The 25,511-nt window shown below is 41.3% G+C and overlaps 1 protein-coding gene across 13 annotated transcripts in view; it reads right to left on the minus strand.

Moving 5' to 3' along the window:
* Window positions 1-25,511, minus strand: part of sipa1l1 (signal-induced proliferation-associated 1 like 1) — a 76,337-nt gene that overhangs the window by 37,063 nt on the left and 13,763 nt on the right. For 11 of the 13 annotated variants that reach the window (XR_003463179.1, XR_003463180.1, XR_003463182.1 and 8 more), the window contains one exon: window positions 14,599-14,667. The exons of 1 other annotated variant lie outside the window; for it this stretch is intronic. The gene's annotated coding sequence lies outside the window, so the exon portion shown is untranslated. Of the gene's footprint in view, window positions 1-14,598; window positions 14,668-23,861; window positions 23,975-25,511 lie in introns of all 13 variants that reach the window. One more of the 13 variants, XM_027284168.1, reaches the window with a different exon arrangement.

Raw genomic sequence — 25,511 nt, forward strand, 5'->3', positions numbered from 1 at the left:
GGTAGCATGCAGCAAAGAGGTTTAAAACGGTAAAACATTTTGTTTTTCAAGACTTTTATGTGATTGGACATAGTAGAAGAATTGAATGCAAAGAAAATATAAGAAGCTGCCATCTACACTTTGCTTAAAATATGCCACTGAAGCGATTTCACAGAACATTACAATCGAGAGCAAATCTGGTCCCTCACTCACCCAAGGTTGTTTGCCTGTCATCAGACATTGCTGCATCATCACATCTTCTTTGTTCCCAATATAATAAACTTTTATTTAGCCCAGATGACGAGTCTGAGGTTAATCCTTGCAGCGTTCAAAGCTTTTTGTTCTTTGTCATTTCAGGTGATTTGTGCGTATAAGAGATCCAGGCATCTACAGTCAAAGGGGAGCTGTGTCTATTTTTAAATCGAGGCCAGGTAAGATTGTTACATTCGTATAAAGTGTGTGTGTCAGCTTTGGTGAAATGCAAAAATCTCATTTAAATCAAAAACGTCTGTTAATGAAACAATCAAAGCTCTGCTACTGGTCATATGACTAATACGTTACGATTAAAGCTATACCTTCAACATTAATCTTTCTATAGAGTCAGTTTTTTTTCACAGCGGTTTTGTTATAAAACTAACGATTTTCAGACTTATTAATAACAAAACTCTCAGGTACCAGGTAACCATAACAAAATTGATATATTCCATTATAGGACAGCCATTTACCTCTTCGTCACTCGATCAAATTTCAATGCTCATCTCCTCCCACTGCCTGCATTGCCGCTCTGCGATAACTCGGGAGAGGGGGAGTGTATGTGTGAACGCCTTTTGCAATTTCACACACGAGAAGAAAGACAACAGGACTTCAGAGCGCCACAAAAAGCCCATTTCTACATCTCAGTGAGCTGGAGAGGAGACCCCCACGCCGAGCCTGCAGAGGGAGAAAAAAAAAAACAACGAAGCAAGTTTATCTTTCCACACAATTACAGTTTCACTTTGAAAGGCTCTGAGCTGAAACTCCAACACACTGGACTGCCTGCTGCCTGGCAGCTTTCAAAGAGAATAATGTTTGATTTATTCTTCCTTGCCTATCTTCCCTCGCATCTTGGCCTACCATTCGTCATCTACACTCAGACAAGCTGAGATGAAAAGCTGTTTGGCTTTCAAATGGCTATGTAGCGTTTAAAAACACCAGGCCGCTACTGTTTCATTTTGACACACGAGAGGTTTGAAATAGCCGCATTTTGTTTAAAATGGGATGCTATTGGTGCAGAGCAGTCATCGTTGCTGATGTGTTTTTTTTTTATTTATATTCAGTCAAGTTGAAATATGTCTCTTTTCCATCCACTGACACTAAAGATTAAAGAGCCTGGGAAAGATGACTTTGGTGAGAAAAAAAAATACTGTGATGCAACATTCCTCATCATCTGGTTCCTTTTGTTTGTGTGTATTTGTGTGTGAGACACTTGTGGGTGCACCCTGGATGTCTGAGTCATAATCTGGACCTTTCCATGTATTTTGGTCCTAAGGCACTTTGTGATACCTGCAGCGGCTTTGCACCCACTGTGAACAAATGCATGTGCACACACACACACAGACACACGACAATCTTGCCTTAACGGTCACACCTATGCCCAGCAGCATCTTGGCAGCAGGTGTTTGAGAGGACATGCTGTCAAGGTTTGAGTCAGTGTCTGTCTCCTTTTCTGATTATTTCTAATTTTCATTTCCCACCTACACATCTATACCATCAAAGAAGGGGGGATCACTTTTTGAATTTCCATTTCTTAAGAGGCTAATTCCATCATTTCCTTTATGTCCAAAGTTTTTTGGCTCCTCCTGCTTGTCTTCTTAGAGAGTTTGGGTTGGGTCTGTTCCCAAGGGTTGTAAAACCCATTATACATTGTATGTTTTGACATGATGTGACTTGACTTGACTCACCAGTCAGTGCGGTAATGAGGTCTCCCTTGGGAAACAAGTGAATAATGGCAATATTTGTTAACATAAAAACAGAACCATTGACACCAGCGTATAATTTTCTTTCTTCCTTTTTGTTCTTTAAATCTTGTTCTTTCTTCAGCCCCCTTCTATAAAGAAAAATACTGCTCCGTGATTACAAGGTGGCGATCTTCACTAAACACAGGCCTAGGAAAAACTATCCATTTTCTTCAACTACAATACAAGCTGATTAATCAATGCGGAGCCCTGATTCACTCTGCAATTGTCTAAAAAATTAACTGGTTCCAATTTACGTTATTCTGAGAACACGCAGAAGAAAGGGACAAAAGATTTCAGTCTTTGCATCTGAGCACACTCGCAAACAACGCGTACACACCCACAGAAACCTCCATTTAACTTTCTGTGTCCTCTCTTTTCAAGGAGCTTCCTATGACTGTGTCTCCTTTTTCATTTCGGCAGTAGCCTCTCTCAGTTAGTCAGTTAGTTACACAGCCCGCTGCTCTGTAATTTTCAGGTGTGTATGACTCACCGCACTGGAGCAGATTCATAGTCACACGCTGTCCATACCGGCAAGCTGTGCTGCTAGACAACAACCTGTAGCAGCCAGACACATTTTAAACAAGCATGAGAAGCACTATGGTTACATATTTTTAAATCCCCATCGCAGCAATAATGACGGCCTTGTGACATTGTGCTCTTTAGTGAATTAATCCATAAATATTGTCATTTATTCCTCCTTCTTTTAATTTCATAAAACGAACTGATAGCAATCCATAGGGGGCTTCTCGGAAAAGGACTGTGTAATTTGGCTTTAATTATGGGGAAAATGACGTGGGGTTCAGTTGGTACACTTGAGTTAATTATTTCCAATTGATTGCTTGCGAAGCCTGGAGTCTCATAGCCAGTGCACAGCAAGTCAGTTGAACATGTAAAAGTGGCGCCCACGCACAAACAAACAGTTCAATGCATGAATAATCAATTAATAATGAATGATATTGACTCTTATACTTGGAGCAGCTCTTCAATTAATAACTGCTTATAAAACAACTAAAACAATCGGCACAGCATGACGTTGAAATCAGACATCCAAAAGTCCTGGTCCGTCACAATTACTTAACCTCACAAGCATCAGCATGAGTCATATTAACTTGCGCCAAGTCTACACTGGAGACACAGGTCTCCAAAACATCATGAATCATACTTACCTCACTCGTCATTACTATTCAGGCAACCACATGACATCGTCATGATGTAATCTTCATAGAAGCCTTTCTTCTACGTTAGGAACCTCCATGGAGAGCAGTTGCCAAACAATGATAGCTAGACAAACAAGGTGTTGGGTTTTTATTTACTGTATATTTAGTATAGTACTGATGATGATAACAACAACACATCTGATTAATTTAGGACGTATCCCAAAGTACTGCTTGTTCAGTACTTCACAGAGCCTTGGAGAAGTACCAGCACCAGTACAGGTCTTCTTCAAGTCTATCTTGAAACAACGCAGTTATTGGCCCATTGTAGTCATTCTCTAATGTAAGACGAAATCTGTTTCACAAGCTTCAGCAGTCTCGAGTTAGTCAATTAAGTAAGCATCATCTGAAGTTACAGTCTTTTAGCACCGAATTGCCTCAGGGGACAGTTGCCTATTAAATCACTCTCCAATAACCAGATTTGTAACTCTAATATCAAACGCTGTTAAGGATATTGCAGCAACACTTCATGGTTTGGTAATGGTCATACCCATGATCCCAAACACCATTTCAGTAAGATGCAAATAAGTCCCTCTGTTAACTGTTTCCAGTTGACTAGGCCCACAGACAATCTTGGTAGTACTTTGCCGCATTGAGCAGTAATGCCACATATTTACCTCAGGAATCGACCTCATTTAGACATGCTAAAGGTTACTGAGTATCTGTCAGTGTAATTGGTCCTCTGTGGCTGCAGAGAGGCAGACTATGCCACAAATCATTCGTTTTAATTCCCAGTCTCCCTAACATACAGATAATCCCTCTCCCTGCAATCTGTTCTCCAACTCTTCTTTCGCTGTTTTTTTACACTTTCACTGTTTTTTCTCATTCTCCCCAACTCTCATTAAGAGTACTACACAGTCCTCAGAGGAGGAAGAGAAAGGCACACTGCAGGTAGTTATGTGAGTGTGATTTCAGATGCATCTTTGGCTATGTGGAGGGCAATGCAGTGTTACTACTCTGTGACTTCTACTGTTGTACCATTAGAAACATCAGTAGAAGGAAATGAATCTCTTTCTCTCATCTTATTTAGGAATAAATGGAGTTTGTCAATGTTATGCACATCTGTCATTTGGATTTTGTGGATTGAGTCTAATTGGTAGAGCTTTGAAAAGAATGGGGACCCATTGGTCTACATTAGGTTGGAGGCATGAAGTTTTGTACTGTTTAAGAAAAGTTTAACAAGCTTAAATTATTTCCCAGTGTAGAATAAAGCCCTCATGAGGAGGTTTTTTTATATTCAAGTTCACCCCGTTGCACAATTCACAACAACGCGGGCAAGCTTTGAGATAATTTTGCAGTATGCTTGTTTTTTTAACATGATCTCCAACAGAAAACTGAAGGTCTTTTACTATTACAAAATATTCCCCACAACACAAGCCGGTGCAGTATGGAAATGGGAATATCCCTCTTAAACACCTGGCTGTGAAATGGAAATGGACATTTGAGTTTTACTTTTGAATTCTGCATGTTCGACTTAAACACTTTAGTGTTTAAAAGTCAAACCAAAGCCAAACTGGGATGTCATGCTACTCAAATAGCCCATCTGAACAAACTCATAAGCAGGATGAGAGAGACTGTAGTGCTACAACAAAACACCCCAATCTTTGTTAAGGGTCACCTATATCGAATAACAGAAAATGTCTCAGACAACTCGAGGCACTGAGGTATCTCATAAAATTATGACACAATGGCAGTTGTCTCTGCATTAATAATTGCATTTGAAAACGCGTAACAGTAATGTATGGTGCAAAGCAAGGTTGTGGGAAGGGAAGAAACATCAGTCGTCCTGTTCTTTCTCTCTTCCTCTCCCACATACACAAGCGCTTACAGAAACATGACTGTACAAGTACTTATCGCCATGGTGATACAAAGTGAGGTCTAGAAGAGAGAGGTAGTGCACCATTATGGACAAACCAGTAGACAAACACTCAAAACAAACTGAGAACCTTTCCTCCGGCTTTTTCATCAGGTGGCTGTTTGAGGCAACAGCCATCACATCATTTGGCTCAAGTCTGCCTGGCACCCACACTTTGGTTTTCACATGGTGAAATGTTGATTTTGTACTTATTGTTCTGTCTTACATTAATATCCTGAAGCCTTTGAGGGGAGTTCCAGGTTGTAAGGGCTGTCCAAGAGCTGTCCAATATCTTTGACCGCTAGGTCAAGTTTATCATGGGCTCCTTTGATGTCATGAAGGAAATCTTAAACAAGCAAAGACACTCCCTTCTTGGCAGCAAGAATAAATCCTGAAGCATCTGTAATTTTACTTGTTTAGGTATTAGCTGACACAAGTCTCCCAAATGACGTACAAATACTCAACAAGAATAAATTTACAGCTTCCTTAAAATAGTGCTCCAACAATTTAGCACTGAACTTCAGGACTGTGCTTAAAAAAAGGTCATGAGCGAGGCAGCAGCAACATTTATTCACTCTGTTGTACACCTAATTAGAACTAATGTAGAAACAAATCCTAACCTGCAAGGTTATGTTTTTGTGGAAACTAAAAAGGGAGGTTAGAGGTTGTTGTGCTGTTCATTTGGATTGTTTTATAGCAATGAAGGCAGACTACATTCCTGGAAACTGACACTATAATAGCCATTTAAAAAAAAAAAACATGTATAGGATTTATTTTTTACTAAATACTTTTGTCCTGGTCTAACAATTTTCTCTTGCTCACTTGTTAGCTTGCACACTTTTCTGTGTTTTTAGGTGTAAACTCTGTCCAAACAGCCCTCGCTCCATCCCTCTGGGTTAACAGCTATGATGATGCCTCTTTCTATGCGGAAAGGGGGACAGATAGAGTGAAATGAGTGATGTGAAATGGAGGGCACAGTGTGCAACAATGACACAAATAAGCTATGTGTATGTGTGTGGGTGTGTGTGTATGTCTTTCCACTGTACCTACAGCTGGAAAGACTGGTTAACATGCCGGCACACTGAGAATATAGACAGGAAGAGTGACTTTATCTCAACATCACGTGTATGCTCAGCAATGCAGTTTAATCAAAGCCACAAACCATTGCCAAAGCAAGGCAACAATACCTGTTTCACCCTCACACTCATAACACACACTTCCTTGCCTTCCTCCTACTCTGTTTCAGGGGTCCAACCGTCAGTTTCCTCTCCTGTTTTCAAGTTATTATACATCCACGTTCTTATATCAAGTGAAAACAAATTAAGTCATACAGTGCACATGATTTTATTTAGCAAATATGAATTCACGTGAAATATGTACAGCAGTTTGACAGTCCAATAACACAATGATGACATTGTTGTACTGGTTTGTGTAATACTGACATGTTTCTATTCAAATAAAACCCAAGTGAGCTACTCTTCATCAGGTCGGTTCTAGACCAAGCACACAGGACAGTGGTATCTGGGTCGTGTGATGTCTATACAGCCAATTGCTGTCGTGACGGTGCCGATTTATTATTTATGTCAAGCAGAGAGGATTTTGGGAGGGTGGGGGTTGCATGGTTTCTTAATAGATAGAGTGATGTTCCCTCTCTTTCTTTAGCCTGATTTGTTATTTATAGACTGGTAATTTTGATGCAACAACATAATCTAACAATTAAAAAAAAAAAAAAGACCTCTGAGTTATGCATGTTTGAGATGTTCACATAAAGCCAACACATTTCCATGGAGTTCCACTGTAAGTTCCTATTAAATCTAGTTGATATGAAACGTTTTGGCTTCTGTAGCCCTGATTTTACGGTATATGAATAATGCACAAGAGGTTCAGTTTGTACTGTTAGGATGGGCGGATATTGTTCTATGCACATTTTTCTGTTTTCTGTCATTCTGCTTAAAACCCCCCGTTAGATAACAAGCACATTTATCCCGTGCTGTGTACCCATCCATGAGACAGACAGATGGTTGCTAAATGGATTGATGAGGCACAACATAAGTTCATAAAATTCCTGTACCGCAGTTTTGGAGGGCATAAAAACTTCCTTGTCGACTGGCAGACAGGATGTGCGGTTTACATGCCCGGAGTGGCATTAAGATTAGATTTTTCGAAAAAAGGCCTACACAGACAGCATGTTTTCTTCGTTTGGTTTTTAGAAAGCAAAGGATGTATTGTTACTTTGCACTGAATGACTTTTCAAACTGTTGGTGTAGGATTTCCTCTGTATGTGGTGTTCTCGTTTTCTGCATGTTGAAGCCACAGTGCCCACCATTGCTCTTGCCTCACACACACTTCCTGTCTGTACTCTCACTGTTGCCTTCATAAACAGGACCGATCACTACTGGTAACGGTCGTGATCGAGCGTAATGCATATTCAAACACGAAGCCATCGCAGAGCGTTACAGTAGCTTAAACTAAAGCGAACCCATTTACTGCTGACATTTGCTGCAGAACACACTGTGTCACACCTTGTTCACTCTTGGGTGGCTCCATAGGACAATGAATAAGTAAAGAGTATATATATATAATCCACACATGCACCTCAGACACACATCGAGTGAACAAAAGGTCCTCCTTATCTCCAATCCGTTTACTATAACCCTCCGGTGTCTAAAATAAGCAACTGAAACTAACCAAGCTGCCTGTTTGAAGGATGCTGTTCATGCCCCACAGACAAAGAGATTTGGCAGTAGCTGCATGGTGTGTGTGTGTGTGTGTGTGTGTGTGACACACTACTCAGTATCAGTGTGATACTAGCAAAAAGATGAATAAAGATGTGTGTTTTGTGCTGTGTATATCTGTCAAGTTACTTAATTAAAACTGACTAAACCAAGATCGAGGAGCAGAATTTGTTGAGGCTGATTAACATCATGTTCATCGTGTTAATTCAGTAAATCATCTTCCACAAAAATGTTATTCACCAAAGTGTAAAAGAAGTAGCCAGCCAGAAGGAGGCAAGTGGTGTGCTATTAGGATGGCAGATGACATGTAAATAGCCTGGGGGAAACTCTCTGAATTATAATTAAGATGCTTTGTGCATCAGTGCTAAACTCTTCAAGCGAACTGCGGTGCATTTAAGGAATGATTATTTTTCCCCCATCCCTCCTTGTCAGTGCTGCGGCATCTGTTTGTTGTCTGGTCTGACATCAGCAGCGAGGTGACAGGGCTAAAAATAAAATCATTAAAATCAGGTGGAACTGGGCTTCATTTGAGCACCTATCTTCGTAAATTCAATTGCACTTAATAGAGGCAAAATGTCACAAAACGCATTTTAGGCAAACGTCTCAGTCAGCTGCACTCAGACAGCAGCAGCAATGAAGCCACCTGGTCCTCTGCAAGAGCCACCTCCGCACCAGCACCAAGAGCCCTCTAATCTGTGCCAATCAGATGACGCTAAGCAGCCATTTGTTGTTGAACTGGGCACCAGTACACGCCCCCTCCCCCCCTCCTCATTTCGACAGCCACTGCAGACCCTGGCAAAAAACGCTGGTGATGTAGCAAAGGCAGGCACAGCCGTGTGAGGGGTGACAGAACTTGCAGCGTGGTGAATAATAGAGAAAAAGAAGTGTGGTGTAATTAACATGGTGGCTGGGGGCTGATGTACTGTGGAGAGATAAAGGAAGGGAATGAAGAGAGGGCGGTTGAGAAAGAGGATGGAGAAGAGATACGCAGGGTAAGACGAGGAACGAGGAAGAATTTAAGAAAGGAATATTTTGGAATAAAAGCAAAACACAATTGAGAGGAATAAAGTAGAGAGCGCAAACCGATCCACTGCCCTGTCATCAAAAATAAAAGAGTAAATAAAATGCTGGTAACAGACAGCGTGCTCAAATTATATGACCCATTTGATGCATCACAAAATACTGGTACACAAAAGTTCAGAGACGGAGGGAGAGAGGCAGAACGGTATGTAGAAGATAATTACATGTTTCCCAGCAGGAAGTTCATCTCAGCATGGTCTCACTAGGTCGGTTTCAATTCTGTACCGCAAAGTTCACTTCAAACGTGTAACACGGGGCCATATGAAAGTCCACAGAGTGTGTCTTGTTCTCCGTCGCCTCATTGCACAGGTGACTTCTTTAGCCACAGAGACACAAAGCCATGGATTACAGCTATCAGGATAGAGCTGGAGATTTCCAAAATGGCGCAGCACTGCGTGGGCAACAGTGAGCTTGGAACAGCACTGCAGTAAGGAGAGGAGTGAGTAGGACTGAACACTGAAGGCAGCTCACTCTGTGCAGGAAGACAGAGGAGGATAGACGTGCAGACAGACAGACGGACAGCAGTGGAGCAATGACAGGAATCACAAAAGGACAAATAAGGAATGGAAATATGAATAAAGCATCAGAGGTCTTCTACAGATAACCACCTGAGCTCTTAAGAGTATATCCACATTAAACCGGTTAAATTTAGACGTGCTTCCTTTTTCATTCAGTGTCGACCCTCTAAAAAGCACTGAAAGCCATTTCTTACCCAAAGTGGATGAATCTTAAAAATGCCAGCTTGGTGTGTACAGGGAAAAATAAAAAAATTATGATGCAAGCCTCCCCAGTGAGTCGGGTGCTGGGTTGCAGTAAAGTTAAGATTTCTTCAGTAAAGTTTCTTTCGCATTCAATCTTATCTGTGAACTCTCATTATAAATGTCAGTATAGCTCATCACATAGCACAGGTGGTGTTATTAACTTGTATTTATGTTGACTTTGTAAGACTGCAATACAATCATGAAATGATTTTACCATCGCCGCAGCACAGGAGCTTGACAGTGACTGTCGGTTACCATTACACCCTGATTTCACACAGTCTCTTATCTGACAAATGAAGCAGAATAACATGTGAATGAGGACAACTATGTCATGAATTCACCGCATTAAAGGTCCAGTGTTTTCATTAGTGAATGATCACATAAAATAAAAACTTTTCATTTAGACACGGGCTCTTGACAGGACATTTTTCGCGATGTTCAAGGCCACCGTAGGTTCTCATACACACTTGGAAGCGTAGGTGAGGCCAGTTGGTCGGTTACAGTCTGTAACTTTACCCCTAAAAGCCACTAAATCCTACACACTGGAACTTTAAAAACACAGTATAGTTAGATCAGACGGGTCAAGAGGGGATTGAACAGAGGTTTTTAAATGGGCTGAAACTCCACAGTGTCCCAGCCCGGCCAGACATTTTCACTAATGGACAACAAAGGTCACATAAAACTAAACGAAATGCACATTTCTGACTAAATAATATTAGTAATGCTGTAATAATCTTACTTGTGAAATGGAGCCAGTCAAGCCAAACCAAAATAACGCGAGAGAAACAGGAAAACACCTAAGTTTATGTTTAATGCAGGTTGATGTAATGTGCAGTGAATACATATATTGTATAGTGAAGTCCTTGCTGTGCCTTTCCAACACGAGGCTGTGCCATCCTTTGCTTTAGCTAAGGAATTTGTCTCACATTACAACAGGAAATACATCTCAGTCGCTTCCTGCTTCCCTTAAGGAAGTGACAGGTCAGACAGGGAACGGCTGAGCCGGTCGCACTCGACATTAAAGTGTGGGTGATTTTCAAGGAAAAATAAAACCCGCTCACAAACAGGTTCTGCAATAGCTCAATAAACGGCAGATTATCAGCTTAACTCTAAGGGTGTGTTAAAACTACCCCGCTGCTTTTATGACACATGCTCTCTTTCCATTAGGACTACCTGTAGCTGAAACTATTAGTGCAACTGCAACATAAGCTTAGGTACAGAGCCTCCACGCAGATCAAGGCTTTGGGTTGTCTGTTTGTAGTGCTGCCAGAATTTCCACATAACAGTTGTTTTGTTTTTTTGTATTCCTGCTAGTTGTTCCAATCTACAATCCACCGCATGTATACTTTACTTCAAAGTTCAACTTTAGAGGTTCTTAAATAAATTCCACACACTTCATTGAGTCCTCACATGCACACAAATGTTGTTTTTACACTTCATACTGCTTTCTATCGTAAAAAACTTTATGACATGTGCTATAAAAAGCTACATGAATTAACTTCACATTTGTGGCAAGTACGGTTGATCTTCAAATTTCCTCTACTATGCAAGAAGCAAGTAAAAACAACACAGGTTCTGCCGCCACACAAACCAGTTATGTAAAAACACAAGTCCTAACAATACGACAAAATGTTTATTTCTATTTTTTTCCCCCCCTTGTTTGTACTCCACACTCTTTGATTACTGAAAGTGTTATGTATTGCATCTTTACACACCGACGAAAAGTTCTCCCGAAAGAATAAAAACAGTGGTATTGCACAAATGTGATTCCTCACTCCTCACACAGCAAATAATTGTACTAAGAGTCCTTTGGGGAACATAAATCATAGCTACACAGAAGATAGATCCGCCTGTGTTTGCACAATGATTACTTGAATCAGCCAGACACAGCAAAAATGCAGGATGAAAAAGGAAGTATGGTGTAATTTATTGAACTGTTTTCTCTTTGTAAATGCACACACCTGTTTACCCAGCCTTGCACGGGGTCACCTGAAGAACATAGCTTTAACATTAGTTAAATGATTAGTCATTTTTCAAAGCCATCTCTTTCTCTGCACAGTGCAGCCTTGATATGTAAGGTTGTAAGGGTGTGGGGGTTCGAATGAGATCTGACTCCACAGGATACACAGATTTGATGAACCTAACACTGGGCAGCAATGACCCATAGTTGGTCTGAGGCCACTGTCAAAACCTACACATTGTTAATAGACCCTGTGGCGGTAAGGGAGAAATTGCAGCTTTTTGTATTCAGGCTCCTGCTGACAGGTAGGCAGAGGTTTCTGCCCAATTATATGGGGAAAGGGATGAAGCAGGATAAGGCGGACCACTAGAATAGACCTAATGAGGACGTGGTATGATTGCTGTGGGACTGGAGAGACACGCGCTCGTTTGTGCCCACAGCAAGTGTGTGTTCGATTGCTAGAGAATGGCCAGAATGAAGTGGCGGAGAGAGCGACAGAGATAGATAGGGAGAGATAATGGAAGTGAGAAGGATTGATTCCTCACTCAATGTGAGAGCATGTGGGAGGAGATGAGATGCTGAGACTGAAAGTGGGAAAGAGAGAGATGGATACATAAAGTAACCCAGTAGTCAGTCCATCAAGTCAGCGATCCCCTCACTCTTTTCTCTCTATCCAGTCAGCCAGCCATCCATCTCACTAGTAAAAACACAGCTGGCAGAGGTGGTGATGGGAGAACCATCCATAATGGCACAAGTCCTCAAAGTGTAGTTTTGCTGCATACAAACACATCTATGCCTGTAATACAAGCACTGATATGCCATCAGGGCTGTGCAGCATTTACCGGGAGCTGAACAAAACCTTTAAGAACAAGGCAAACAGGACAGGTAGTGAGTACATTTCCATTCAGACAGCATTTAATGGGCCTGCAGTCCATTGTACCACACTGAACACAGATGTAGCTACTGTACATCATTTATTATCCGCAATCAGTGTTGCACTTTGGTGAAGGAGTTTGTTCACAGAATCCAAGAGAGGCAATGCCCAATTAATGTAAAGGATGCCACTGTAGGCAAAAAAAAAGTGTTATGGTCCTTCCTAAACATGGAAAAATGTCAACCATATCCTCCCTGTGAGGAATATGGCTATTAATGGTACTTCCTCTCAGTCACTGTGACTCCATGCCATCTGAACTGACACTCACTGTCCAGTGTTGGTTTCTCCTTAGTCGACACTGACTAGAAGATTTCATCCTGCAGTATGAGAATCACAAATGTAACTGCTACACAAAAAACACTACAAATTACATTTTTAGATATAATACAAGGCCAAATATTGTGTTCCTCTATATCTTGAAGGTCTAACAGAAGAAAAATACCCCCATCATAATAAGCTTGAAATGGATTGTGGCCTCTGTTGACTTTGCATGTAAAGTCAAATGTTTGTTTTGGAGCAACCAAGGCTTTAAATGAGATCCATTTTTAGTCTGTCTCCGATGAGCCTAGCAGAGAAACTCTTGGGGTTAGTTAAAATGTTAACAATGTTCAAAAAAAAGAAGAAGATGGCATTTGCACTGCCTCAGAACAGTAGCTCCTGTGTACAAGAAATGCTGGATCCATTTTCTAATTCACATTTTCTTCCATATTACATCTTTACATTTTTCCAGAGTCCTAAATCCACTGACTTTGTCCACCTCTATTAATAAAAACTGATTTCATTTTCTTTCTTTCTTTTTTTATCTTGATTCCTCTTATTACATTCCTCTCTTCCAATTTCTATAATCATCACTGTCTCTCTTCCCTGGTGTGTTTTTCTTTCACTCTCCACACCATCTCTCATTCCTTGTCGTTCTCCCCCTCTCTCCCTCATACTTGTGTGACTATAGTAGTGTCTGTATCTATGTGTCTACGTGTGTGTGTGTGTGTGGGAGGGGAGGAGAGCAGCATTGCTGGCTGGAGGAGGAGGTGAAAGAGGGAGAGGGAGAGAGAAAGAAGCGAGAGAGGGAAAGAAAGACAGAGAGAGAGAAGTGAAACATTTACTGGAACAAAACATGCTGTTTCAATCTCAAAGATAAGGGCCGCCTACTCACCACGTTTTATCTCAAAGCAGATTACTCCTCATTTTTACTAGTATTTGTATTATTCTCCAAGTTTTAAATATTTTATTTTTAAATTATCCTCCCAACTACAGTAAAGTTGCCAGACCTACCATATGTACAGAATCTATATGGTGCAGTTCTATATTGCAACTTTGTGGTGCTGAGAACAGCTGTTAACTTGACTGTGGACAATGTGAATCGCAAATCTACAAAAAATCATTTAGATTTTAATTTCTAATAAATTAATTAATTCATACATATCCCTATGAAATAAATCCTGAAATAAAAAATGAGGCAAAAATACATACAAATAAATAAATGTGTCTGCCCAGACTGGGAGCACCAGTGTAGTGTCGGTGTTTACACCTCACCTACGTGAGCTTTTCAGACACAGGGTGAGGGGATGAAATGGGGAATGCCCCTGGGGAGCAACGCCAGAATGGGCACCGCAACCAGAGCGGGATGAGCAGGCAATGGAACCTAGTGGTTGGTTTAGCAACAAGCAGAGCTATCTGTCCAAGAGGAAACTCTGTCGACTCTGTGAGCTGAGACAGAGCAGGATGTCAGGAGCCAAAGCCAGCAAGAAAAAAAAAGAAAAGGGTCTCCATCGGCCTCTGAGGGTGTGCTTTGGTCTGAATCTGTGAGATAACCACACCCCCTTCATTTCTATAGAACAGATGGAAACAAAACAAACTGGAAAATGTGGCACTTGAAAATAAAAGTAGTCCTTTTACGCATGTATGTATGTATTTATTTAATATATAAAAAGGGAAGTGAGAAGCTACGAACTGGATGGTCCTCTCTCCTGTAACAGCTCTGTAATACAGGGTCATTCACTCACAGATGCTCAGTGGTCTTTTCTTGAAAGACTAAGTGCAACAGAAGAACCCTCAAACCCAACTGAGAAAGCTGCATACTCACTGATAATGCCAGTGTCTTGTCAAGGCCAGTGAACGGCAGATGACACAGCCTGAAGGCTCACAGGTGACTCTGAAAGAGAAACAGGTCCTTTATAAAAAATATGTATCTATTTTTTCATGTCTGAGCCAATGGGGATAGATTATAAAAAGGATCAATATCGGCTAAATGAAGCTGATCGGATTCTGATCCTTTCCTTCTCCCAAGCCGATCACGCAACGTCACATTGTCCCAGTTACTCCTTTCATGCATATTATATCAAGCACTTAAGATAATAAGCCGAGACTTCATTTGGATCAAGTGGTTTTCGAAAAAACATCCATAGTTCACAGTAAATTAACCAAGTTAGAAAAAGGAGTTCACCTCAGGGACCAGGGTTAATGTGACCTCCAGCCTGATAAAATACAAACGCAGGATTGGCGGGTATTATTGAAATGGTTAACGAGAAACAGAAAAATGAAAACCATGTTACAGTATTGAAATAACTGACGTACTTTTCAAGGCAGTATTGATAACATGAGTAAGTCAAACAGTTTTCTTAAAATCAATTGTCAAAATTGTAGATTTTCTGACTTATTTGACTAATCAATCAGTTGACTAATAATTTCAGTTCTACTCTAACTTCTAGCTTGAACTATAACATACAGATTGGGGTTTTCCATTACACTGCTAACAGTCGGTTTTCTTCTTCATACTCCTCAAGACTGAACCTGTCCAAAAGCACTGGAGAAGGAGAATTTGGTTTTGGTTTCAGTAATACTTCTTTCCTTCAGGGACCAGTTGATATCTTCTGTTGATATCCTTATCTATGAAAAAATAATCCCACTGAGAACAATGACCTCTTTTACTACAGTAAAAGAGTCTTGAGGAAAAAAAAGGGAACAGAGACGGAGACAACAAGACAAATCTGTGACCTGTGACCTAGAGTTTGCATAACTTGCATGATTTCATGCATTTTATTCCACTACAAATGTGACAAATGGCTCACAGTTCATATTTTTGCGGTGTGACTCAGCGTTTGGCTTAGTATCAACTACAACATGTGGGGGGGAAAATATCAGCGATAATCTGTAATGACTACAACGAAGAACAAACCTTAACAGCCACAGTCTAATGTATGTCACCCATTAGGGTAGTTACAGAGGTGATCTACATTGATAATAGTGCAGTATACTCACAGCTCAAACAAGTCATCTGGCAGATGTTTCTAAGCATGTATACACACACACGCACACACACCTATTTCATTTCCTCTCCATGGAGGTTGGCTGCCTTTCCTGGAGAACTGAGGCAGCAGCCGCCAACTCTGCAGACTGCAGAGACACTGGTTGGAAATTCCATCTGTGTGGTCCCATGAATTTATCTGACTTGCCTTGATTCGGGATTTGTACTCCTGACTACCAACGTTAACATTCTGCCTCCCAGATATCACAAAACCAGTAATTATCTTGTTAGCCCCAACTTATGGCACCGTGGTTTGACAGATCTGACAAATACAATCTGTACGGCGCTGACTTGAAGTGACTGAGGGCTAAATTCAGAGCTGCATGATATATCGCTTCAGCATCAACATGGCAATTTGCGCATGTGCGATTGTCACATTGCAGGAGGCGCAATGTCAAGCAGTGGTCAAGCCTCTGGCACCGAATCAGACAGAGATTAGCCAAGGGTTGTGGGTGTGGAACAGATGTGAAATAAACTTACAGTATTTCTCTGAATCATCCGTTTTCAAGCTACCACTACTCCCTCTCTCCTGCTTCACTCTCTAGGTCACTTGGCCTGAAAACTTCCTCCTCTCAGTGGTTCAACACTCCCCCGTGCGAGTTCACAGTCCGGGCAGCCCGGCTCACAAACTAAGTTCACAGTAGACATAGTTTGCAGCAGTTTATTTAAATGTCCATCAACGAACTCCTGTAAATCATAAGTGTTGAGGTGTAGCAGCCAGGAGGACCTCTATGATCCAGTCTCATCAAAATAAGTAAAATAGTTAGCACTGTGTGACTTACTGCCCTGAGGTATTACGCACATACCTGGAGCAGAAAGTTACATAGTGCGAGAACAGGAGCGCTAACAGATGTCACTGACACAATTACACATCAATGTAACATCAAAATGATTTTCATTCTGTTTTTTTATGGTTCCAAACTTTAGACAATGTTGCTTTAAAAAGGTCCTGATTCAATTTTGCAACATGGTAGTGATATACAGGGAGAATCGTCAAACCTCATTTGATTGCCATATCAAAACTGAAAGATTATTATAATTTTAACTAATTTAGGATTTAAGACAAAACTCTTTTTTTGCTTGCTATGAGAGGAAATGGTTCAATATTCAGCGACTAATCCACAAGAAAAATCTCTCAGACATAACATAATTTAGGGAGATTTAAGAGTTCTTGGAAACACAGAGTTCCCAATGTTCCCTGGTGTTCTGTTTTATCTTCCACTACCCAGATTATAAGATTATGCAGAAGCATATATTTGAATATTTTTTCCAAACACTGATGCATTTCATCCTGTGATCAATTTAGAAACCGGAGGATGACATAAACAGATTTCTCAGCCATTAAATACATTAATTTCCCTGCGTGATGCACTACCTCTGTCATTTTTCCCTCAGGGTTAATGTTATATTTTATAAAAGTGTAATCATTTCTTTAGATGTTAATCAGCGGGATGTTGATTTCCGGTAAGGCGGCACATCTCTCACTGCAATGTGCTGGCAGGCACCCCGTAATTTAAAAATAAATAATAAATAAATACTTGTGTGTGCTTTAAATAATATACTGTTGAATACCAACAGGAAAGTGCTTAAAAATTGCTTTTAGAACAACTTTTTAATCAAATTCAGGATGAGTCCTATTTAGAGCCAGGAAAAAATAAATAAAATACAAGCTTTTCCAGATCGAAACTCCAAAGCCGTTTGTATCCTCTGAGCCTAAACTAGTCAGCATCATTGCTATCTCTCTATATGTCAGGCTATTAGTACAGACTGCTGAACCGGACCTTGGACCTCTCAGTCGGCTGTTTCTGCATGCTGGCATTCAGCCTAATGAGGCTCGCTAATGGTCCACCCATGTCAGTCTCGGGGAAAACCTTCTACTCTATGCAAACTGGAACACATGTACACAGTTGCTCAGTACACACACTCGCACTTTCTATTACTATCCACAGTTGCTTAGCTGATGAAATGACAAACATAACTCAAGCGTGAGTCAATTTTACACCGAACTTCTGTCATTCTGTCATCCTATCATACTGTATCCTCACACTCACACACAGAGAGAGAGTCCACGGCTGTTTACTTGGGCTACTACAGATGCTTAAGACCTGTTACAGAACTGGGATGACAAACTCAAACTCAAAAACTGCTTCCACTGCTGCCATTTTCAAAACTTTACCCATTAGGAAAACAAACAAAAGCTAATTTTTATTTTATTTTATGTTATTTCCTACATGAGAGTCTGATTAATGTTCAGAAAATGACCCGACAGCTCACACATTCATGACCCACATTTTTAGGAGATAATGGGAAATGGAAATGAGCATACCAGCTTGAATGAGACATACAGCACGGTGACTAAGTGGACAACCTTTCGTTCCACCCCAACACTTATCCACTGGGACACTGGTGGTGGCTGCTGCAGCGTGGCCAAACTTCAATTGGCTGAGCAAGGCTACACTCGTCTATTAGTCATGCTCTGTTAATATTACTAGTTAATGATTGTGAGCCCCAGTTTCGACACATTTATAAAGTGTGGCCTCAGTCTGTGGGTACGCATGACACAGGGGAGTTAAATGTGAAGCCAAAGCCTCCGGTTTTGACAGCTTCATCAGAAAATCCAATATGACGAAGAGCTGATAGCCGAGCAAGCTCTCCATCAATTTTCCATAACCGTTTATCATCATCAGGCGAGGCTGGGCTAACCCAGATGGCATTGGGCAAGAGGCAGGGTACACCCTGGACAAGTCACCAGTTCATCACAGGGTTGACACATACAGACAAACAACCCTTCATGCTCACCTTCACTCCTACAAGCAATTCAGAGTCACAGATTAACCTGTTAACCCGAGAAAGCTAGACGACTCAAAGAAGAATTCAGTGTTATTTAAATGATTTATTAAACATAACAATAATTTATTCTGAGGAATGCGCTGGAATTAGAGCTTTAAAAGCAACTTAATCCAATCCAAGCTTGTGCAGGACAGCTATGACGAATACCGTGACTGGAAGCTGATCAGGAAGAGAACTAAGATGATCGGGACGAAGCTTGTTTAAAAATCTGCCAAATGCTATGAGCGAGTTTCAGAGAGAGGGCATGCAGATGACACAGTAATGCAGGTTTTGGAGAGCAGAGAGGAAAGGGAAAGGAAGAAAATGAAAAAAAGGCAAAACAGGTCAGAGCTGGTAAAGCCATAGAGTGGGCTGGCAGGAGAGTTCATGTCTTAGGCCAAAGCCGCAAGCTTCTCCAGATGCTTCTGCACCAGCCCCTGGGACTGCACACAAGGCACCTTACTATACTTTGAAATCAACATGAAAACACAGCAAAAAGATCTGTGTGTGTGTGTCTGTGAAACAGCAGAGAGTTGGAGCTGCTTGAGAAGACAGTTTCAACATCAGCTTTTGTTTGTAAATTGTGTGAAACACAAGCTCTCCGTTTTACATTGGATTTAGAGATTATGTTCACCTGGCTAAGTCGAGTATCAATGTCAAATTCAATCTGCAAAACATTACATAAAAGTTTACAAGACCAACTGTTGATAATGCATTCTTACTGTAGATTTGAAGCATGTTTCATCCATTAGCACTGGCCATAAAACAAAACCCAATATAACAAAAAACAAAAAAAAAGGCTGTGATTAAGAAGAATGTGTGCTTTGGCAGAACTTTTTAGGAGACAGCTTGACATTACAAATCATGCTGTGGCATACTGGATTCAGACGGAGCATTAGCTCAAGTTGCAGGTCGTAAAACAGACAACGTCCAGATGTCTGGCAGGACGCGCAAGAAAGCAGAAGAGGTTTTAAGGAGCTAGTTTCTCTCACCAGTCAGCTACTGATGGTCATAGTTCCTCCTTAGTCGAGGATCAGATCCTTATTGGGAGCCACAATAGAAACACCAAAAGAATTTAAAGAGATTCGACCCCAGAGTCTTTTCAAAAAAATTGTTTTAATAGGATAAAGATGTTTGGACAAAGCATTGCGGAATGTTTGTTTTAACATCAACAAATCCCACGAAAATACCAAAATCAACAGCACTGTAGTCGCTCTTTCAATACTTTACAACTTCAACAGAACACACACGTACAAAAAATGGATTAGAAAAATATTGATACATTGAGTAAAGGCTCTGTAATTTCCTTAAACAGCAGGCATTGTAGTTTTTAGTAAAACCCATGATAACAGTCAGAAGTAGTACATTTGTTTGGGAACCAGTTAAATCAGGAATTTGGACATATTTGGTGCTCTATTGAGTATTTATGATGACTGGACAATACACATGGGATTGACTCATGTGCCCATGTTGATTGTAATAAAGCACCATGACATTCAGTGCAATGGTGTGGCTAATTTGTGTGTTTTTAATAGTTTTGGAGTCAAACAACAGTGGAGGCACAAAGTGATAAGCGGTATCAGGCTTTGGCTACGCAGGGACATAGCCTATTAGGATAAACTTCATTAATCCTAAATAAGACAATAGTTTTAGAAAACATTTGATATTGATATAGAATCTGGCAACAGTTCATTTCCTTCCAGACATCAAGAGATTTTTAGCACAAATCTCTCTTCTGTATTTTGAATGTTTGGGCTACTTTCTTGAACCTTTGGACTTTTCTAAACGCTTGCCAGGCTGACCTAGTGTGTACCACACAAGACTTTTCAAAAGAATGCTGTCGGGGGGCTCTGAAGGAACAAAAGACAGATGACATGAGGGAGAGGAAATAACCTTCCACACAATAACACACTTTTTCCTGTTCTGGTAATCATGGAGAGTGATGAAAGCCTGTGCCTCTTGCAGTACAGACAAAGGGGGAATTAATGATCCTGACTACTGGCTTTTGTTTTCTTTCACAAAGATTTTAATTGATATGAATTAGGCTCAACCAAAATATGATTGTTGCCATTGTAAGCCAGTTCTTACACACAAATTCAAGAGTTGCCACGTGTTGGTTTGGTTTGGTTCTGGCTGAGAAGAAGCGTTTAACCTGGAAGAATAATTAGCACCTTTTAAGTACTTCTTATGTAACCCATTCTACCTAAGCCTGGGCTCTAATCCTCAGCAGGCAATGCTTTACAAATGCCAAGACTGTAAAAAAAACTGATGCACTGATGTAAAATCAACACCTTTCTGTAAATGGCCCATAAAAACCAACCAACCTCACACCCCTTGTTAAGAGAATTACCCACATTACAGGAGTGAGTCAATAAAGTGCGGGGTACGACGTGATACATCGAAGGTGCATGGGGAAGCTCAGGGAACTTGCAGAAACTCAAAGTGCGTGAAATTCTCTGTGGATTTCATTTCAAAGCTATTTCAAAGCCACCCCGAGCCAGCATAAGCAGCTTTGTTCCTTTGCCACCTATCCTCACTTTCTGCCTGTTCTAAATCTATCTTCATTGTTTTGGCCACAGCTCTCTATCAAGTCTCAGCTGCTTACTTATTGCATTCTTCAGTCATGGGGACATAAGCTTCGGTTTTCCTCTCCCACACTCTTCAACCTCTTTGGAGGAGAAGAAGAAGGGTACAGGCTGGCAGAGCCACTGTATCAAATCTATTTGTCGGTTAAACCTTCTTCAGAGTGGAGCCTGGATTATGCCTGCTTTTAGCTGCTGCTGCTGCTACTATTCAGAAAAACCTGGCGAAAGTGTGTGTTTGCTTGCACCGACGGCCAGTGAGCTTTGACGTTCCAAGCTATTCGCGAAGCTCCTGACTTGCCAGGAGGAGTTCACCCAACGGCCACAAAAGCCTCTGACTTACTATCATCAGGGTAAGAGTCATCAGAAGTGTGTGCTTATGACTGGTTCACATGTGGGTGTCTATGCAACTGTGTGTAATTTTCCACGAGTCAACATACTATGAGACTATCGAGAGAATTAATGTTAATCACAAGAGTATTGAGGAGAGAACGTTTAAGTGCCAGGGCAGCGACGTGGTTGCTTCTTTAGCCAAATATCACTGCCATCAAGCCAAAAGGATGAGAAGAATTAAGTGCGAGAAAAACGAAAGAAGAAAGATTGTGTGTGCCTGGAGAAGCCTGGGAATCATCTGTGCACACAGAGGGGAATTGTGAAAATGTGGCAAGCAAGGAAAGCATGACCAAAGTAGCAGATCCTCCTCAATGACTGTAAATCACACCAGAGCTGAAGTCTGCAAGCAAGAGGCCGGGGCGCGAGAGGAAGATGAGGTGGAGAGAGAAGGAACGCAAAGTGTTGTCCAGAAGGACATGCTAAAATCTGAGGAAGAAGAAGGGTTGAAGGCCAAAGAGCGCAGAAAAGGGAATGTTAGGTTGGGACACAACACTTGTCTCCATCTTCGAGGTTCAAAAGTTCAACTGGTAAAATCTTTCCATTCTCTCCACTCCCCCCGACTTCTGTGTCTGCGCCTCACAGTGAGTACAGGAAAAGCAAAGAAATATCAAAGATTCAGGTAGCCAAGGAAGTGTGTGTGTATGTCTGTGTGTGCAGGTTTCACTGTGTCTGAAAGTGTTGTCCCATGTGAGGCAACGGTTTCTGTTTGTATGGAAGTCCCAAATAAAAAGAAAATAATCACATCCGATGGAGTACGGTATAGTTATTTAAAACTTAAATGAAACCACTGTATCACGAGTATTAATATTTAATCCAGGTGGCTGCGCCTCAGAAAACTAACTGTTCAACACCTCTGTCTCACCACAATCTGGCAAAGCACAAGCCTCCACAGTTACCTCAAGTGTGTGTGTAGGACTATGTAGTCTCTATTGGGAACAAACGGTGTGGTAAAAATCTTGATAATGAAAGCTATAAATCACAGCTACCACATCCCAGGCCTCAAAGCTCATAAAACTCCAGCCCACAAAAGCCTGACAACAAAAACATGCCGTTTTCTTTTTTTAAAAGTTTGTCTCTGAATCTTTTCTTTACTGGCTTTCACACTATAAACAACGACAGTGGCAGGGGTAGCCATGGCACAACCAAGTCACCGTAAAGACTCTTACTTTGTCTTACTAAATTTCCACTGACACTTGTAGACGTATCTCCAGGGTGATTTTGAATAGAAGTCCTTCTAGTTGGTAATCTTTTTTTACCAACTATTGAGTCATATGCAGGCCTGTAAACTCCAGTGGGGTGACAAAATGAACTCAGCGGACAATATCGTCCTCCGCCTGTGCGGTCTACTGATCACACAGCGACAGAAAGAGAGAGATGTCATCTGGTGTCATGTTTAGGACATGGACTCAGGATTTATTTTACAAGCACGGACCTCCTTGGTATCAGCTGATAGGAACCAACGTGGTACTGAATGACACTATGTCATTAACAATAAGGCCGTCTCTGCACGTGGCTCACCTGCTGCTGTGAAAACAGAACCACCAGGTGAAGAAATACCAAACGTTAGTTTTGTTTTTTGGGCAACCTGCCAATAATAATACTGCTGTTCATATACATATATGCTAGGTAGGGCAAGCAGGTGTGTGTGCCGTAAGAGACAGAGGTGTAGGTGTGTGTGCAAGGAAAACAAGGCGAGCACAAGTAGTAGTTTGTGAGCAAACATGAGAATAGAGAGTACCAGAAATAGGGTACACTGTCATTCTGAGGGAAACACGGCAACTGGTCTTCAATATGTGCTCAGTGACTTTTCTTTGTCGTGGTATACAGTATCATTTTTTAATACCAGGATTTTTGGCATCATGATGACCTCAATGGAAGCACGTGCTTTGTTTTTTTTAGTACATAATTACAGATGAAGCTGATTGTAACTGACAGCCAGACCACTCTTTTGTAAATTGATCTAATTCTTAACAATATGATCTTATTACGTTCCTACCATTTTAAATCCAATGGAGCATTATTACTTTTGTTTTTCTGCACGGGTGTTATTTCACAGGCATTAAGTCGGGAAATATGAATCTGCTAATCAACCGCCAGTTTATCCACCATACGCGTACGCTTGGCAAAGAGTTACAGCTGCGAAATAAAGAAAAACATGCAGCTCTAACGGAGTTCTAGAGAAAAATGTACCATAATGCTGTCAAACCTGACACCTGAAGACAGAAACCCACTACTTACAGCAATTAGCGCAGAGTCTTGTTCGCTTGCTCTTTGTTTTGATGACACACACATAGACATAGTCCCAGGTAACATCGTTAGCAGGCAAAGCCGAAGACAACGTCTGGCGGGTTCTGTGGGCGGACACTTAAGTTAACCAATCAAGTTAATAGTGGAGAGCGGTCAACTGTAAATAAAGACAAACAAATTTAAATGTCAGCTGATTTGTTTTGACAAACCAGCTCTTTGGTTGGTGGTGTAGTTCCACATTTAATGCTGTAGTAGTCAGAGGTCGGCTAGAAATAATTCAAGCCAAACCCGTGATGTGCAGCGCAATACATAATTTATCTAAAGGTGGGTCTTTTAGCGACTCTTCACAACCACAGCTCACAGCGTTTTTTTTCCATTCTGAATGAGATGCAGGTGCAGAAACAGAAATTACATCCAGTATCTATAGTTTGTGAAACCATAAGGCTGCAAAGCAGTTATCTCAAACCATAATTTTATTCCAATCAAACTCAAAAATACCTGATTTAAAAAGGGCAATGCGTCACTAATCAGTCAAATCTGGTGGTGCAGGACTGGAACCACGCATGGATATGTCTCACAAAGGGAGACTGAGGGAGAAAAGCTGCACTTGCATTGATTAGGCCTAAACCAGCCGAGAGTCGACTGGCTGTGAGGCCATCAGTCACAAGACGAGGGGGAAGATTGACAAGTGCATGTTTAATGGCTGTGAGAAACAGTGTGCAGGGGTTCCTGGGTAATCGGCGTTATAAGGGGACGGCGGAGAAGGAGGAGGAGGAGGATAGGGGCTGCAGACTGCAAATCCTGTGACACTTGACAGATGTGAGGCTTTGCACCTCCCACAGGGGCAGAACAGAGAAAAGACCTTTGAATAAAAAGACCCACTGCTAAGCTTTCTGTGCAGTGCCCTCAGCCCTGCAGCTCACATCCAAAGAAAGGGTCAAGCCGTTGCTTGACTACAGGCATCTGGGGCTTTTCCTGGCAAAACAAAACAATTAAGTGTGGGGGCTGGATCTTCTCGAGCCTCACCTTTCTCTCCTTCTAAATCCTCTGCTGCTCTACTAGTATTTCTTGCTTTTTCCCCCATTGTACAGATCAAATGTCCATTAATTTCCTTCTCCACCTTTAACTGCCCGAAACTCAACTGTTTCCCTCTCATTTGTCTTCCTTTCCCTCCTTTTCTCTGCCTCATCTCTACCCAGCCTTATTGCAATCTAGTTCCCACTTTCTATCAAGTTAAGTCAAATCAACTTCATTCACATGACCAATCTATTACTTAGACCCTCGATTCGGATCAGGACAACCCCCCTCCCAAAAAATAAAGATATTTTTTGGCATTTTCAAGCTTTATTTGACAGAGACAGCTGAAGAGTGACAGAAATGTGGGGATAGAGAGACAGGGAATGGCATGCAGCAATGGGCCACAACTGAGCTAACTGACACCCCCAAAAAAATCCTTTTAAAAGAAGTAAAAATGGAAGAAAACCTCAGGTAGAGTAACTGAGGAGGGATCCCTCGACCAGGATAGGTGCCATCTCTACTCAGTCTTATTGTTGTCTGGTTCAACAGTGCAAACCGGAAACAGATACATGCACTCACAGCTTTTCACTGAGGATGAACGAGCTGAACCGTTTCCTTTGGATA

Source organism: Larimichthys crocea, chromosome XI (genome assembly GCF_000972845.2).
Source record: "Larimichthys crocea isolate SSNF chromosome XI, L_crocea_2.0, whole genome shotgun sequence".
Lineage (NCBI taxonomy): Eukaryota > Metazoa > Chordata > Actinopteri > Sciaenidae > Larimichthys > Larimichthys crocea.